Source organism: Aotus nancymaae, unplaced genomic scaffold (genome assembly GCF_030222135.1).
Source record: "Aotus nancymaae isolate 86718 unplaced genomic scaffold, 86718_ANA_hifiasm-v0.15.2.pri h1tg000062l, whole genome shotgun sequence".
NCBI lineage: Eukaryota > Metazoa > Chordata > Mammalia > Primates > Aotidae > Aotus > Aotus nancymaae.
The window spans coordinates 33134720-33151481 of NW_026988476.1; the positions used below are offsets into that span (position 1 = coordinate 33134720).

Below are 16762 nucleotides of genomic sequence, written 5' to 3' on the forward strand. Positions count from 1 at the left end.
GAGTGCAATTATACAATATTTGTTGTTTTGTGTCTGGCTTTTTTCACTTAGCATATCTTCAGGGTTCATCCATGTTGTAGCATGTGTCAAAATTTCTTTCATTTTTAAGGCTGAATAATATTTCATTGTATATCTCTGTCACATTTTATTTTGAACTCCTGTTCATTTTAACCCACTTTCTGAACCTTTCTAGAGCCCTCAACTCTGTCATACCCAAGTACAGATGAGGCTCCTGAGGCACAATTAGCAGCACTGTGCCAACTCAGCACACTGCTCCCCCTTTTAGATGTCTTCATTTTCTGGCCAGCCAATCAGCTGTGGGCCCTCTTATTAACCTGAATCTCTCTCAGACACACAATACCAAGGACACTTTTGACTGCAGTATTAGCTGCAATTTTCTCCCTTCTACCTTTTCAAATATTCAGTCCTTTTTGGATATTTCAACTGGCCAGGCGTGGTGGCTCGCCCCTGTAATCCCAACACTTTGTGAGGCCAAGGCGGGTGGATCACCTGAGGTCAGGAATTTAAGACCAGCCTGGCCAACCTGGTCAAACCTTGTCTCTACTAAAAGTACAAAAAATTAGCCAGGCACCTGTAATCCCACCTACTTGGGAGGCTGAGGCAGGAGAATCACTTGAACCCAGGAGGTGGAGGTGCCAGTGAGCCGAGATTGCACCACTGCACTCTAGCCTGGGCAACAAGAGCAAAACTCTGTCTAAAAAATAAATAAAAATAAAAATAATAAAAGCTCGACTACTAGGAGCCACATACCTGGAAACAGAAAAAAAAGAAACAGAAAGTTGTGATATGTGGGGTGGGGGGGAAACCCAGAATTCTTGACCATTTGAATTTTTTTTTTCCTTGAGGCAGGGTCTCACTCTGTCACCCAGGCTGAAGTACAGTGGCAGGAGCATGGCTGATTGCAGCCTTGACTTCACAGGCTTAAGTGATCCTCCCACCTCAGCCTCCTGAGTAGCTAACACTACAGGCATGTGAGACAGGGTCTCACTATGTTGCCTAGGCTAGTCTTAAACTCCTGGACTCAAGTGATCCGCCTCCCTCAGCCTCCCAAAGTGCTGAGATTACAGGTGTGAGCCACAGTGCCTGGCCTAGCCCCATCTGAATATATTGGTTGGTTTGTTGGTTGGATTTTTCTCGAGACAAGGTCTTACTCTGTTGCCCAGGCTGGGGTGCAGTGGCATGATCACAGCTCACTGCAGCCTCAACCTCCTGGGCTCAAGCGATCCTCCCACCTTAGCATCCCCAGCAGCTAGGACTACAAGCACACACCACCATGCCCAGCTAATTTTTTTATTTTCTTGTAGAGATGAGGTTTTGCCATGTTGCCCAGGCTGGTCTCAAACTCCTGGGCTCAAGCAATCCTCCCACCTTCACCTCCCAAAGTGCTGAGATTACAGGCATGAGGCACTATGCCTAGCCTTCCTATTTGAATAATGATGGAGGCTGCCATCCCCCCTTTTCTGGGTTCTCCCTCTTTTTATAAAAGCAATCAATCTTCACATTCAAGTAGCATCTCCCCTCCACTCTACTTCTCTACAATGGCGATCTGGCTTCAACCTCCATAAATCTAATTCCTAGCACAATGCCAGACACAAAGTAGTTACTTTATACATGTTAATGACTGATTCTAAAATTTTCTTGTCAAATTACCTCATTATCAGCCAGGCGCGGTAACTCAAGTAATCTCAGTACTTTGGGAGGCCAAGGCAGGCGGATTGCTTGAGTCCAGGAGTTCAAGACCAGCCTGGCCAGCATGGTGAAACCCCATCTCTACTGAAAATACAAAAATCAGCCAGGCATGGTGGCACACACCTGTATTCCCAGCTACTCAGGAGGCTGAGGTAGAAGAATCACTTGAACCCAGGAGGTGGAACTCACAGTGAGCTGATATCACACCACTGCACTCCAGGCTGGGCTACACAGCAAGACTCTGTCTCAAAAAATAACAACAACAAATTACCTCATTATCTTTGACGTCTGTAGTGTATGATGCTGTTGCCATTCGCTCCTCAAAATTCTCATCTTGTGACTCGATATATCCTGGCTCTCCTCCATCATCTCAGCTTTTTTTCCAATTCCTAACTTCCTGGAAGCCAGAACTACAGAATAAAAATCGAGAGTGATACCAACATGCTCAACACAGATGAACCTTGAAAATACTATGCTAAGGGAAATAAGCCAGACAGAAAGAACAAATTTTGTGTGATTCCACTTATATGAGGTACCTAGAGCAGGCAAATTCAGAAAGAGAGAAAGTAGAATAGTGGCTGCCAGGAGCTAGGAGGAGGGAGGAAAGGGAACTTATTGTTTAACGATTTACAGAGCTTCAGTTTGGGAAGATGAAAAAGTTCTGGAGATGGATGGTGGTGATGGTTGCACAACAATGTAAATGTACTTAATGCCACTGAACCCATACACTTAAAAATGGTTATAATGGTACATTTATGTTATGTGTATTTTACTACAGTAACAAAAGTTTTTCAATGAGACTAAGCTTTAATATTTAAAGATGCATACTTAGGTCATAAAAAATTTTAATAAGTGCAATAAAAGTCAGATGTATGGTCAATTTTATAGGGAACAGTGGGGTTGTCATTCATTAAGAGGCATGTGAGGTGCTTGGAAATGTTCTATTTCTTATTACCAGAGGCTTTACACAGTTGTACTATTTATAATTCATAAATTTGTAATTTATATTTTATTTTGTTCACTTTGTGCTATATTTCACAATAAAGATGATTCAAAATAAATATCATTCATGCTAAAACTCATAATATGGTAAAAGAGGGCATATACATGATCTCAAAGTATATCCCTAAAATATACTGAATTATTACGAAGAGAAAAGTAGTAAATTTGCTGTGGAAGAAACCTCATATTCACCAACTCAACCAAGTGATCCCAGGTAATATACCAGTAAGGGAACAAAAGCCATTCATGTCACTTGATATGATACACTGAAGATATATCACACTTTAACTGTATTCCTGCCAAAAATTTACAACCTGAATCTGATCATGAGAAAAATCAGATAAACCCACATTAATGGGTGCTCTACAAATAAACAACCCATATTCTCCAAAGAGAGAGAGAGAACGAGAAAGAAAGAAGTGTTGCCAAGGTCAAGAATGACAATGAAAATATCAAGAAATGGCCGGGCGCGGTGGCTCACGCCTGTAATCCCAGCATTTTGAGTGGCTGAGGCGGGCGGATCACCTGAGGTGGGGAGTTCAAGACCAGCCTGATCAACATAGAGAAACCCCGTCTCTACTAAAAATACAAAATTAGCCGGGCGTAGTGGTGCATGCCTGTAATCCCAGCTACTCAGGAGGCTGAGGCAGGAGAATCACTCGAACCCTGGAGGCAGAGGTTGAGATGGGCTGAGATCATGCCATTGCACTCCAGCCTGGGCAATAAGAGTGAAACTCCATCACAAAAAAAAAAAAAAAAAAAAAAGCAAGTATGAAGAAATGTTCTAGATTTAAGAACTACAAAGTCAAAACCATTAAATGCAACAGGTGATCCAGAATTGAATCCTAGACAAGAACTTGGTTTTCCTTCTTCTATAAATAATTCTGATGGGAGCACTGTTGCTATCTGAATAAGGTCTGTAGATTAGTAATGAATCAATGTTATTTTTCTGACCTTGATGATTATACTGTGGTCATTAAATAAAGAAGAGAGAGAGTGGTACCAAATTATCCAAGATTGGAGCTGGGTAGCTTAGTACTAAGCAAAACTAAAGAAAAGTTAACCTGCAACTAACATAGGAACAGCATGAGGACAAGAGAAGGAATACACATAGAGACTGTGGAAACTGCCAGAAATCAGAGCCAGGATGGTGAAGGGTGAAAAGTTCATTTTGAAAATTGGAAAAAAAAAAGTTACTCCTAAACTCATGTCTCAATGGGAAGAAGGGAGTTTTTATGTTCTGGGGCTGAGAAATCTAAAAAGAATGTAAGAGAAGACTTCAGTGGACAAGGACACCACTGTGTGCTAGTGGCTAAGCTGTGAAATTGTTGCTCATCTTCTGAAGTTGTATGAGTATACATAAAGTAATGTCTATGTACAAAGAGGGAAACAACAGACTCCAGGGCCTGCTTGAGGGGGAGGGAGGGAGGAGGGTAAGAATCAAAAACTATCAGTTACTATGCTTGTTACCTGGATGGCAAAATAATCTGTACACCAAACCCCGTGATAATGCAACTTACCTATTTAACAAACCTGCACATGTACCCCTGAATCTAAAATAAAAGTTAAAAATAATAATAATAAAGTAAAAGTAACATCGCATGAAAACAGTGCCTACTCTTGGATCCTACTTCCTGCGTCATTTTTGCCTCTTCATACTCTATTCTGAGTCAGCTGACCTGTATTCCTTCTGTCTTCAGTATGGTTGGGTACAGGCTAATCTGGGCTGTACAGAGCTAGTGGTCTAACTAGTGGCAAGAATAACAGTAACACATCTTGGCTCTACGCACATATAAACACATCACACAGAGTCTCAAGAACCCAAAATCAGAGCAAGTCAGAAAACCCATAAAATGGGCCAAAAGTTTCTTCACAAACTCAGGTTCATTTATTAATTTCAATTCACTTAAATGCGAGGCACCATTTTGGCTCCATGGTGGTGGTAGAGAGCACTGTAAAGGATAAATAACATCTAGTTTCTAGTTTCAAGGAATTTACAATCTAGGAAGGAGATAAGACATATAAACAATGATAGTACAAGATACAATAAAAGATCTGTAGGAATTGTGAGACAGAAATAGAAAGAATTTTATTCACGTGTTTATAATGAATACTTCTTGAGTACTTACTATGTTCTAAGTTCTATTTACTCTCACTCCTTTCTTGATGTTGTCCAGTCTCATTGCTATAAATACAATATATATGCCAAAGACTCCTAACTATATCTTCAACCCACACCTCTCTCACAGATTACAAAATTTATATCTCTAACTGCCTATTCAATATCTCCATTTTGATGTCCAACTGACATCTCAAACTCAACATGCTTAAAATTGAACTCATCTCTTCTACCCAACCTGCTCCACCTACAGCCTTCCCCAACTCAGTTGATGGTAACTTCACCCTTGTGGTTGCTTATAAGAAAAAGCTTGAAGATACTATCTTTTTTTTTTTTGAGACAGAGTTTCGGTCTTGTTGCCCAGGATGGATTGCGATGGCATGATCTCAACTCACTACAACCTCCACCTTCCAGGTTCAAGTGATTCTCCTGCCTCAGCCTCCCGAGTAGCTGGGATTACAGGCGCCCATCACCACGTCTGGCTAATTTTTTTTTATTTTTTAGTAGAGATGGGGTTTCACCATGTAGGCCAGGCTGGTCTCAAACTCCTAGTCTCAAGTGATCTGCCCGCCTTGGCCTCCCAAAGTGCTGGGATTACAAGCATGAGCCACTGAGCATGGCCAGATATTGTTTTTATTAATAGAAAAAAAATTTAAGCCGGGCGCGTTGGCTCATACCTGTAATCCCAGCACTTTGGGAGGCCGAGGTGGGTGGATCACGAGGTCAAGAGATCAAGACCATCCTGGTCAACATGGTGAAACCCCCGTCTCTACTAAAAATACAAAAAATTAGCTGGGCATGGTGGCATATGCCTGTAATCCCAGCTACTCAGGAGGCTAAGGCAGGAGAATTGCCTGAACTCAGGAGGCGGAGGTTGCGGTGAGCCCAGATCGCGCCATTGCACTCCAGCCTGGGTAACAAGAGCGAAACTCTGTCTCAAAAAAAAAAAAAGAAAAAAAATTTAAAACCTATATACTTATATAATCCACCATCAACAATTATCAACAAATGCTCAATCTTTTTTTTTCAAAAAATGCTCGATCTTATTTCATCTATATCTCCACCCACTTCCCCCAAACTGATTTCTAAACAAATCCCAGACATCATATAATTTTATCCATAAATACTTCTGTGTCTAATATATAGAGAATATTTTAGGCCAGCCTCAGTAGCTCATACCTGTAATCCCAACACTTTGGGAGGCCGAGGTGAGTGGATCATCTGAGGTCAGGAATTTGAGACCACCCTGGCAAACATGGTGAAACCTGTCTCTACTAAAAATACAAAAATTAGTTGGGCATGGTGGTGGGCACCTGTAGTCCCAGCTAGTCTTGAGGCTAAGGCAGGAGAATCGCTTGAACCTGGGAGGTAGAAGTTGCAGTGAGCCAAGATCGTGCCACTGCACTCCAGCCTGGGTGACAGAGTGAGACTCCATCTCAAAGAAATAAAATAAAGAGAATATTTTAAACATAAGAACATCATTAGCACACCCAAAGAAAATGAACAGGCCAGGCATGGTGGCTCACATCCCAGAACTTTGGGAGGCCAACACAGGAGGATCACTTGAGCTCAGAAGGTCAAGTCTGCAATGAGCAGTGATCAAGTCACCGTACACCAGCCTGGGTGACAGAATGAGATTCTGTCTAAAAACCATATGTACATAAACTTAAATTACTGTATTTTAAAGCCTTTTAAAAAATAATTCTACCAATTCAATAGTAAGACTTGTTTCTTTCATTTTTTTTATTTTTTATTTTTAGTGACTGATTTTTTTATTGAGGTAAAATTTAAATAGAGTGAAATGCACAGCTCTTGTGTAATTTCTTTTTTTTAAGAGACAGGGTCATGCTCTGTGGCCCAGGCTAGAGTAGAATGGCTCGATCACAGCTCACCACAGCCTTGAACTCCTGGGCTCAGCTCCTGGGGTGGAGTGATCCTCCCATCTCAGTCTCCCCAGGGGCTGGGACTACATGCATGCACCACCATGCCTGGCTAACTTTTCTTTCTTTTGTAGAGACAGGGTTTCACTATGTTGCCCAGGCAGGTCTTGAACTTCTGGGCTCAAGCAATCATCCCACCTCAGCCTCCCAAAATGCTGGGATCACAGGTATGAGCCACCATGCTTGGTAATTTGATGAGCTTTGACAAATGTATACAGCCATGAAAGCTATTTATCAATCAATATATAAAACATTTTCATCACTCCACAGAGTTATTCATGGTCCCTTCTAGTCAATCCCCATTCCATAAGGCAGTCATACTGTAACTTCTATGACCATAGATTAATATGGCCTATAATACTATTTTTTTTTTTTGAGACGGAGTCTCACACTGTCTCCCAGTCTGGAGTGCAATGGTGTGATCTCGGCTCAGTGCAACCTCAGTTTCCCAGGTTCATGCAATTCTCCTGCCTCAGCCTCCTAAGTAGCTGGGATTACAGGCACACACCACCACACCTGGGTATTTTTTTGTATTTTTAGTAGAGACAGGGTTTCACTATATTGGCCAGACTGGTCTCTAACTCCTGACCTCGTGATCTACCCGCCTTGGCCTCCCAAAGTGCTAGGATTACAGGTGTGAGCCACCGCACCTGGCCGGTAATACTATTTGATACAAATGGAATTACCAAGTATGTGGTCTTTTGTGTCCAGCTTCTTTTGCTCAACATTTTGCATGTTGCTACAACCATCAGTACTTCATTCTTTTTTATTGCTCAATAACATTCTATTGTATGTACCACATTTGTTTTGTCAATTCTCCTATTACTGCATATTTGGGTTGTTATATACTATTACAAATAAAGTTGCTATAAACATTTATAAACAATTCATTTTGTGAACGTATGTTTTCATTTCTCTTGGGCAGATAACTAGGAGTGGAACTGCTGGGTCATGAGATGTGTGCTCCTTTCACTTTTTAAGAAACTGCCAAGGCCGGGTGTGGTGGCTCACATCAGTAATCCCAGCACCTTGGGAGGCCAAGGCTGGTAGATCACAAGGTCAGGAGTTCAAGACCAGCCTGGCCAATATGGTGAAACCCCATCTCTACTAAAAATACAAAAATTAGTCAGGTGTGGTGGTGCACACCTGTAGTCCCAGATACTTGGGAGGCTGAGGCAGAAGAATTGCTTGAACCTGGGAAGCGAAGGTTGTAGCAGTAAGCCAAGATTATGCTACTGCTCTCCAGCCTGGGTGAGAGGAGACTCCATCTCAAAAAAAAAGAAAACTGCCAAAAACGGTTTTCAATAATGATTGTAGGCTACGTACAGTGGCTCATGCCTGTAATCTAAACATTTTGGGAGGCTGAGGTGCGAGGCTTGCTTGAGCCAGAAGTTCAAGACCAGCCTGGGCAATATAGGGAGGCCTATCTCTACAAAAAATGTTTAAAAATTAGTCAGACATGGTGGCACCAGCCTGTAGTACCAGCTACTAGGGAGGCTGAGGTGGAAAGATCACTTGAGCCCAGGAGTTCAAGGTTGCAGTGAACTACGATCTCACCACTGCACTCCAGCCTGGGCAACAGAGCAAGACTCTGTCTCTAAAAAAATTAAAAATAAAATGATTGTATAACCTTATACTTCCACTAACAACAATATTAGAGTTTCAGGTGCTGCACATTCTCACTAATATTTGCTTTGTCAGTGTGAAGTATCTAATGTTTTGTTTTGTTTTTTTTTTCTTGAGGCAGAGTCTCACTTTGTCACCCCAGCTGGAGTGCGATGGCATGATCTCAGCTCACTGCAACTTCTGTCTCCTGGGTTTAACCAATTCCTGTGCCTAAGCCTCCCAAGTAGCTGGGATTACAGGTGCACACCACCACCCCCGGCTAATTTTCGTATTTTTAGTAGAAACGGGGTTTCACCATATAGGCCAGGCTGGTCTTGAGCTCCTGGCCTCAAGCAGTACACCCACCTTGGCCTCCAAAAGTGCTGGGATTACAGGCGTGAGCCACTGGGCCCGGTCTATCTTGTGTTTTTTAGTCAACTTTGTATATCATTTATGTACAATTAAAATGGGCCCATTTTAAGTGTAGGTTTTGATGAGTTCAACAAATGCGTGTGTGTGTGTATGTGCGCTATGACCCCAATCAAATATAGAACATTTTAATCACCCCAGAAAGTTCTCTTGTGACTTTTGCAATCAATTCCCAACCCGAGGCAATCATTTATTTGCTTTCTGTCATTGTAGATTAGTTCTGCCCACTCTAGAATTTCAGATAAACTTCCTCATGCGGTATGTACTGTGGCAACCATGAAAATGCACCACTGGGCTGGGTACAGTGGCTCACGTCTCTAATCCTAACACTTTGGGAGCCCAAGGCAGGCAGACCACGAGGTCAGGAGATCGAGAGCATCCTGGCTAACACAGTGAAACCCTGTCTTTACTAAAAATACAAAATACTAAAATACAAAAAATTAGCCGGGCATGGTGGCAGGTACCTGTAATCCCAGCTACTCGGGAGGCTGAGGCAGAATTGCTTGAACCTGGGAGGTGGAGGTTGCAATAAGCCCAGATCACACCATTGCACTCCAGCCTGGGCAACAAGGGCGAAACTCCATTTCAATAAAAAAGAAACAAGATGCACCACTGATATCTACTTTCTGAGAGCATAATTAACTGATGGCTCCACCTGCTGCCCTTCTGGATCTACCATCACATTTGCATCAAAGCCGTATTTCCCACAGGCTGGTCCTAGCCATTGCTTAAGCACAGCAGGAATACAAAGGTAGGCCCATTCCTATTAAGATGCAAGATCTTCAACAGGTGCCTCTGGTTTAAGGACTCTTCCTAGACCTAGCCAAAACTTTCTTAGATAAGTTTCTTAAATAAATAGGATAAGATTCCTTTGCAGTCCTCCTTCCTTCCCTCTCTGCTTCCACTTACAGCTTAGTCTGAAGTCTCACCCTGCCTTCTCCTGATTCTTCTTTGTAGTGTTTTAAAATATAGTCAGCCTTCCCTATACGCGGATTCTGCATCTGTGGATTCAACCAACCATGAATTGAAAATATTCAGGAAAAAAAAAAGATGGGTGCATCTGTACTGAACATTCACAGACTTTTTTTCTTGTCATTATTTCCCAAACAATGCAATATAACTAATTACTTAGCATTTACATTGTGTTAGGTATTACAGGTAATCAAGAGACAATTTAATGTATACTCGAGGGCCAGGAATGTTGGCTAAAGCCTGTAATCCCATCACGTTGGGAGACCAAGATGGGAGAACTGCTTGAGGCCAGGCGTTTGAGACCAGCCTATGCAAAATAGCAAGACTCCCATCTCTACAAATCAATCAATAAACTAAAAAAGTTTTTGAGACAGAGTCTTGCCGTGTTGCCCAAGCTGGAGTGCAGCGGCATGATCATAGCTCACTGCAACTTCATGTGATCCTTTTGCCTCAAGTGATCCTCCTGCCTTGGCCTCCCACAGTGCTGGGATTATAGGTGTGACCCACTATGACTGGCCATAAATATTATTGAATTCATTCATTCATTCATTCATTCCAGACATTGTGCTAAGCATATTTAAAAGGTTGTTCCACTTAATTCTCAAAATAATCCCTATAAGGTGAGGTGCTATTATTTTAATTTTACAGACAGAAACTGAAGCACAGAGAAGATAAGTAACTTGCTAAAATTCATATAGTTGGTAAGTGAGAAAGTCAGTTTTGCAGAAGCAGCTGTGTTTGAGTTCAGTCATATCCCATAAATCCTTTGTGGAATGAGATGCTTATTCCACAAATAAGGTAAAGGTAAATATATAAATCCTTAGATAAGAATTAAGGAAAACAGAGTATTCAAGGAGAAATGAACAGCCTGAACAGAAAATACAAGAATGAGAGAAAGGCGAGTGGTTCAGAATGACAGAATGAAGGGGTTAATACAGGATATTTGCAGCAGGGCATGGTGGCTCATGCCTGTAATCCCAGTACTTTGGGAGACCAAGGTGGGCGGATCACTTGAGGCCAAGAGTTCAAGACCAGCCTGGCCAACATGGTGAAACCCCGTCTCTACCAAAAATATAAAAAATTAGCCAGGTATGGTGATGCACATCTGTAATCCCAGCTACTTGGGAGGCTGAGGGAGGAGAATGGCTTGAACCCAAGAGGCGGAGGTTGCAGTGAGCCAAGATTGTGCCACTGCACTCCAATTTAGGTAACAAAGCGAGACTTTGTCTCCAAAAAAAAAAAAAAAAAAAAAAAAAAAACAGGATATTTCCAGGAAGTAATGCTGGAAAGGGAAGTTGAGTTAGGGCATATTGTGATATTGTGAAGGATCTTTGAGAAGGAACCAATGAGAAGAAAGAGACAAAGTATTTATGATTTTGTGATATTGTAAAGGGAATATTTCTTCAACACAACCATTCCTTGAAAGAAAATAACTCCATTCTATGAATACTATGAGGAAAAAAATGCAAAATATCATTCACACAGGTATGGCCTGAAAGCTAAGTTATATAGTTAGGTTTGAATCCTCTACCACCATCATCTCTACCACCACAAAGAAAATCTTAGAGATCCCTGCAATAAGAGGTAGCTTTGCTCAGATTAAAGGAAGAGATAGTATCAGAGGTCACAGACAAACACTACCTTCCATCTCACAGGCTAATGGAATAGATAAGGGAAGATGGTACTAATAAATACTTTTTTTGCTTTTGGGAATCACTTTCTTAAATAAAAGAATGTGGGAAGAGAGGGAAAAAAAGGGAAAATTTCTTCGTCATCCTTTGCAATGCTCTGCAGGGGGAAGGTAAACCCAGTGCCATTGCTCTACCAATTTACTTAATGGGAACAAATAATAATTAGAAAAATATTTATTGTTGGCCTGCTCTGTGGTCCAGAATAGCAATAAATGCAGACTTCTTCCCCATCTGAAGCTTTTTAGATATTATTTTACTCAGTGCCTTTTTAAAGGTTATTTTACTCCATGCCTTTGCAGACATACCAGCTGTTCAGGCTGAGGTGACCCTATGGCTGCTGGTATGCATTATGATCATAGTATTTCCCCCAAAAGCCAAGGATAAGCCTCTGACACAGCACTTCTGTAATCCAACACGCCTCTAGCTGTGTAAGAATGCTTTATAGGCAGAACTGAGTACAGGGTGGGAATCCGAGCTGTATGCAGCTCCCTTTGGATATTTTGGTGGATAAAATGATTCAATCCAGCAGAGCAGGCTGGAGTTCTGCCAAATAAGTTCAGACCCCCAGAAAAACTAATGACATTCATCAGGCTAGAAGAGAAGGGCCAGCATCTTTTCTTTGTGAATTGCCAGAGTTGTCTTAAATCTTATGGAGACTTTAAGCACTGAAAGAATTATGATGTTCTTCTCCCTCATGAACACATAATTTAAGATGAGTGTGGCCAGGCACAGTGGCTCATGGCTGTAATCCCAGCACTTTGGGAGGCGGAGGCCAGCAAATCACAAGGTCAAGAGATCAAGACCATCTTGGCCAACATGGTGAAACCCCATCTCCACTAAAAATAGAAAAATTAGCTGGGCATGGTGGCGCGTGCCTGTAGTCCCAGCTACTTGGGAGGCTGAATCAGGAGAATTATTTGAATCCAGGAGGAGTTTACAGTGAGCCAAGATCATGCCATTCCACTCCAGCCTGGTGACAGAGCAAGACTCCGACTCAAAAAAAAAAAAAAAAAGAAAGAGTGTAACTGATTACAAGTAAAGCTCTGATTTTTCATGAGGACAACTTTAACACTTTATTTTAAATGCCAAATATAAAATTATTTCCAGAAAAACTTAGAGATGCCCTTCCCACTTTGTTAAGAATGTGGTTAATTTTCCTATTGGATAATTTATCACTATGCATTATGAAGGCCTGGGGTTGATAATTCCCTAACTGGTTTAAACTTAGCCAATATTTTTCATACCATTTGAGATTTATACTATCTTTTTGCCTTGTGCCCACTCCAGTGCCCACCCAAGGAAAGAGCCTGTAATAGTGCCTTTCTCTTGCACCTCTTCTAAACTCCTTTTTCAGTGGTGGATCCTTAGAGACAACTTCAACAATTCAAGGGTGCTTCATCACAAACAGTTTAAAAGCATTGGTGTGCCACATATCTGCCAATTTTGCTTGGCGAGACTGTGGAAAAAGCTACAGAATTGGACAGCTCCAGAAAGATTATACTTGGTCATTCCAGGAGGTCAACAGTTAAATGAAACACAACAGGAGGCTCCATAGCCACCACACACTACTACCTGTATCTGAAAATCATGCATATCGCAGGTCCCTAATAATCCCCTTGAGGCAGGAGAATAGGGTCTGGAGATAGGGAGCCTTCACTTCAGCCTTTGACTGGTGGGAGCCAAGTCTTCATTTGCATAGGGTGTAACTTCTCTTCAGTCTCTGATTGGTCACAGGCCAAGCCACCACTTCACCCTCTAATTGGTCACACAGGCCAAGTCTTCATTTAGGTAGGATGTAATTAATAAGAAACCTCCAAAGGGTACTTAAACCCAAGAAGATTTTACAACCAGTTCTCTTGAGCAGCTTACTAGAGCCCACTCCCACTCTGTGGAGTGTACTTTCACTTCAATAAATCTATGCTTTCGTCTTCCATTGCTTTGTTTGTGCATTTTGTCCAATTCTTTTTTTTTTTTTTTTGAGATGGAGTCTTACTCTGTCACCCAGGCTAGAGTGCAGTGGCGCAATCTTCACTCACTGCAACCTCTGACTCCCGGGTTCAAGCAATTCTCCTGCCTCAGCTTCCCAAGTAGCTGGGATTACAGGTGCCCACCAGCACACCTGGCTAATTTTTATATTTTTAGTAGAGATAGAGTTTCACCAAGTTGGCTAGGCTGGTCTTGAACTCCTGACCTCAGGTGATCCACCCACCTCAGCCTCTCAAAGTGCTGGGGATTGCAGGCGTGAGCCACCATGCCCGGCTAGTTCAATTCTTTGTTCAACATGCCAAGAACCTGGACAACTCATAGTCAAGACCTTCCACTGGTAATATCCTTGGAAGGGCCTTTGAATAGCATCCTTTAACTACCAGGCTTCTGCCATAACACACTTCCTAAATTCAAAATAGGTTTTTAAATACTTTGTAATTCACATGTGCATTTAATTTTTTATTCAGTTTTCTATGTCTTCTACATATGCATCAGATCATTTTCTGTCTTTGCTTATAAAATTCTGGGACACAGATGCTAATGTTCCACAGTTTTCTTTTTTCTCTCTTTTTTTTTTCTTTTTGAGATAGAGTCTTGCTCTGTTGCCCAGGCTAGAGTGCAGTGGTGAGATCTCAGCTTACTGCAACCTCTGCCTCCTGGGCTCAATTGATTCTCCCATCTCAGCTTCCTGAGTAACTGGGACTACAAGCATGCACTACCACACCCAGGTAATTTTTGTATTTTTTGTAGAGATGGGGTTTCATTATGTACCCCAGGCTGGTTTCAAACTTCTGGGCTCAAGCGATCTGCCCATCTCAGTCTCCCAAAGATCTGGGATTACAGATGTGAACCATCATTTCCGGCCACAGTTTTCTTTATAGAGCACTTTGGACAATGTTCTGTGCAATTTAACACTCAAAAATATTTTCTGGGCTGAGCACAGTGGCTCACACTTGTAATCCCAGTCCTTTGGGAGGGATAGGGAGGAGGATTGCTTGAGGCCAGGAATTTGAGATCCACCTGTGCAACGCACAAAGACCTTGTCTCTACAAAAAATTTTTACAAACTAGTCCAGTATAACAGCATGCATCTGTAGTCCTAGCTACACCAGAGCCTGAGGAACAAGGATCACTTGAGTCCAGGAGTTTGAGGTTACAAGTGGGCTACAATCATGCCACTGACTAGCGTTGGTGACACAGCAAGAACCCCACCCCTGTCTCTCTCTCTCTCTCTCTCTCTCTATATATATATATATATATATATAATATATATATATTGAATCATCACCCAATGGAATGGCTGGAATACTGTTAACCAAGGAAAGAGGAAGATAATTAACAGACACCTATAGCCAATCTTTCTGTGACATTGTCAGCCTTTGGCAATGAGCCTCCAAAATACTCATTGAGCACACATAAGCAATTTTATTACTATCATAATCTACATTTGCACTGTAATTAATAAAACCCAATTTTAGCAAGACCTGAGATCACAAGGCTGAATTTCTGCCCCTACCATCTAATCAGTGTGTGATTCTTCCCTATACCATTCAGATCTATTGTTTAGTCCCTTTGTCATACTTGATGAAAGCAGAGTCTCTGGTTAACTACTGCTGACCTTTATACTGAGACCCTGTGGTAGTTAGAGGCCTCATCTCTACAGTTGCTATGGAAACTGTCCCTTTCTCCCCACAACATATTCTGGCTCTCTGCCTCTACACGGTACTCTTTTTCTGATTGCAGCAGAGGAGACCTGCACATCTCTCCGAGCTCTTTTCCAGATTCAGATCCACAAATAGTGGGGAGGGGGAGCAGGGGTGCAGTGAAATACCATCTCATGTGTCATACAGAGTGAGACACCCCCACCATCTGATGTTCTGCCAGTACTCTTATTTCCCCTTTTCTGCTGCAAAAAGGATTTTCAGGGCCATGTCCAGATTGGCTGCAGAATGGACTGGCTGTTTTTCTGTAACACATGATCCATGGTAGGGACCAGGATTGCTGTGACCTTTTGTTTTGTTTGGAGATGGAGTCTCACTCTGTTGCCCAGGCTGGAGTGCAGTGGTGCGATCTTGGCTCACTGCAACCTCCGCCTCCCAGGATCAAGTGATTCTCCTGCCTCAGCCTCCCGAGTAGCTGGGATAGGTGCCCACCACTCCCCCCAGCTAATTTTTGTATTTTTAATAGAGGTGGGGTTTCCTCATGTTGAGCAGGCTGGTCTCCAACTCCTGACCTCAAGTGAACCGCCCACTTCGGCATCCCAAAGTGCTGGGATTACAGGCCTGAGCCACTACCCCCCCATCCCCACCCCCCGCTGCTGTGAAGTATTTAACATGCAGACACTGCCCAATCAGAATGTGGCTCACAGGCAGCCTTGCTGAATCTGGTACTGTGCTCCTTTCTTTACTGTACAATCTCCAAAGTGAAGGCAAATGGGACAAAGACACAAGTGGTGCTGGAGCCCTAGGGTGAAACATAGGCGGTTCCATACATACATGTACAGAATGATTCGGTATCCTAGATTTAAAAAGCCTTTGGAGTGTGGAGTAGGTGGAGACACAGAGGAATGGGGGAGGCTAGACTTACAGCACATTTTTACAAAGATGTTCTAGTCAGTCATAAAACAGTGCAAGGCCTCCCCAGTCCTTTCCCAACCTCTGGTTTTCGTCTTAGAACTGTCAACCTCTTCTTTGGCGCAAACATTGCCCCCTCTGTTTTAAGAACTCCCCGGGGAAAGTAATACAACAGTCTCCTAAGGGAGACCCATCTCACTTTGTCACATCACTTGTAGATGGGAAGGTCTTTCCTAGGTTTTACTCAAATCCCCCTTGCTGCAGTCTGAGCTCATTGCACTCGAGTCCTGCACTCAGCAGAGATGGAGAGTAGCCAGCCAACTGCTATCTTCAGAATAACAACTCACCAGGGACTCAAGGCCGGAAGGTCATTCTGTCCCCTCCAATACTGCGCAGCCTTCCAGAGCACTCCCAGGGCCTGAGGCAAGGACAGGGAAACCGAGGATAGAGACCTCGGGCAGGACCCAGGCAGGCAGTGACAAGCAAAAAACAAAAACGCCAAACAACGATAATGCAAACACACAGACACAGACGGAGGCAATGATACAAACTCGGAGGCAGAGAGGGACAAGATGGCTCCCCTCAGTTCGGGTGAGATTGCAGAATTGCCAGACAGTACTTATCAGGGATACATCTTAACTAGAAGCTTCTTCAGGCGCCGAGGCAACCGACTAGCCCCTCCAATGGGTCCCCCAGAAACCCCACCCCCGCTCAAGTCTGAGTGGAAGCTCCCGCT

General features: G+C 42.7%; 1 protein-coding gene across 6 annotated transcripts in view; it reads right to left on the reverse strand.

Moving 5' to 3' along the window:
• TP53BP1 (tumor protein p53 binding protein 1) overlaps positions 1–16701 on the reverse strand; it is a 119365-nt gene extending 102664 nt beyond the window's left edge. For 4 of the 6 annotated variants that reach the window (XM_012442206.2, XM_012442207.2, XM_012442208.2 and 1 more), the window contains exons 1-2: positions 16374–16701; positions 1982–2120 (exon numbers count right to left, since the gene is read on the reverse strand). The gene's annotated coding sequence lies outside the window, so the exon portion shown is untranslated. Of the gene's footprint in view, positions 1–1981; positions 3126–16373 lie in introns of those variants that run through there. The other 2 variants (XM_012442205.3, XM_064365960.1) reach the window with 2 other exon arrangements.
• Positions 16702–16762: the final 61 nt, after the last annotated feature.